Genomic DNA, 2036 nt, shown 5'->3' with positions numbered 1-2036 from the left:
CCTTCCTAGGAATTAGGTAATTTGTAGTTAGGGAATTTGAATTTCAGCATGTCTCTGGCACTTTTAATCTTTCATTTGAAATGCAAACTAGGCTTCCGGTTGGCTCTGGTTGCAGAGGTGAGTGTCCTGAGAGGTCAGATTGCCGTTGGGGAAAGGATACCAGCAATTTTTCTGTACTAGAGCCAGCTTCCTTAAGTGGAGGTTGATCTTCATCGGACTTTTAGATTCACTTGAGACACAGACATGGCCCATGGACATGGACATGAACATGGACGTAGTAAAATGGAACTTCCAGATTATGGACAAGGGAAGATAAGAGCGACACCATTAGAAGGCGTTCAGAAGAGGCTGGCTGCACAGGGCTAAGGGACCCATGGGGCCGCAATGAAGCTGGGAGATACATATGTGGCTTTGCAGAAAAGGTTACCTTTTTTGATGTATTCTTTAAAGGATTCAAATGGAGATTTCCCGCATTTGTGGTAGCTGTAGGAGCTGAATATTACCTGGACTCCCTGAATAAAGATAAGAAGCACCACTGAAGGTAATACCTGGAAGTATCTGAGTGGTTTCTTGACTCTCCAAAATACGATTTCCTCACTATAGCCTACTTGTTTGGTTTGTCCCTTAAAGAATATTAGTAAGATTTAATAAAGTAAAATAAAATAATAATAATAAAAAAGAAATGTAAACTATTATTCAGCTAGTAGCAACCGGCATTTGTAACTGAGAGTGAATTTGGGAGCAAGACCACCTAGATTCAAAGGTTGGCTTTCCCTATATGCTCACAGTGTTTTTGTAAGGATTAAATGAGAATAAATACACATAAAGCATCTAGAAGGCCAGTCTGAGCAGTGCTCAATGCATACTGCCTGTTATCATCATCTGCCACCTCCTCCAGGAAGCCTTCGACCCATGCCCTCCGCATTGATTAGAAGTACTTTCCTGTAAGCTTGCTAGACAGATATGCTAGGATTTTCCTTCCATTTCAGTTAGTTTTGGATATGTACATTTTTCCAAGGAGACGTTTTCTTCTTAAAGTCAGAAGTGAAGTTTGTGGGTTTTGTATCCTCTGTGCTGAGAGAGATGGTATTTAATTTGTTGAACTTTCTAGTAAGGAAAAAAAAAATACTAAGGAAGTCCAAAGATATCCACGAGATGGAGCTGTGAGTCCACAATCGTGAGGAACAGGTTTTTTTTTTTTTTTTGAGATGGAGTCTCTCCTGTTGCACAGGCTGGAGTGCAATGGTGTGCGATCTTGGCTCACTGCAATCTCTGCCTCCCAGGTTCAAACAATTCTCCTGCCTCAGCCTCTCAAGTAGTTGGGATTACAGGTGCTTGCCACTACACCCAGGTAATTTTTGTATTTTTAGTAGAGACAGAGTTTTATCATGTTGGTCAGTCTGGTCTCAAACTCCTGACCTCGTTATCTGCCTGCCCTGGCCTCCCAAAGTGCTCTCACCATCCCTGGCCAGGATTTTTTTTTTTTTTTCTTCAGGAAAGTAAGTGAAGCTCGCAACAAGCCAGCCCTGGAAAATGTTGCAGGTGAGACAGAATGTTTGGAGCTGGCTACGACCTCGTGCAAGCCTCCATCCAACCCATCTCCTGGGAGTTGGGGCAACTGATCATTGCAATTTACACAGATCGTATGGAAATAATTTCTCATACAACAAGCGTTTTTGTCAAGTTTTCATTTCAGATGTTAGGGGAAAATTATAAAGAATTGGGGAAAGGTGAGAAACATTTTTAAAAAATTAAACACCGATTGAATGAAATTCCATGCATTTATCTAATTTTATCTGATGATTTAATGAATTAATAAATCCTTATAATCTATCACTTTGCAAAGCATGTACTATTATCCCTGTATTATAATGAGCAAATTCAGAGTTCAAGACGCCAAGTCCCTGGACAAAGCCCACCAATAGCTCTTTTAATGTTTCCACGTCTAGATCGCAATGTTGCTTCTTCCAAATTTCAAGCCTTTGCTCCTTATAACTTCCACATGATGTCAACTGAATTTCAGTACTCTACTTTTC

The 2036-nt window shown here is 40.5% G+C and overlaps 1 pseudogene; it reads left to right on the top strand.

The window, feature by feature from the left end:
* Positions 1-243: 243 nt before the first annotated feature.
* LOC116534166 lies at positions 244-539 on the top strand (annotated as a pseudogene).
* The last annotated feature ends 1497 nt before the right edge of the window (positions 540-2036 follow it).

This window comes from Sapajus apella, unplaced genomic scaffold, assembly GCF_009761245.1.
Source record: "Sapajus apella isolate SASKATOON/1434 unplaced genomic scaffold, GSC_monkey_1.0 scaffold3, whole genome shotgun sequence".
NCBI classification, from domain to species: domain Eukaryota; kingdom Metazoa; phylum Chordata; class Mammalia; order Primates; family Cebidae; genus Sapajus; species Sapajus apella.
This window is presented reverse-complemented; position numbering and strand designations above follow the sequence as displayed.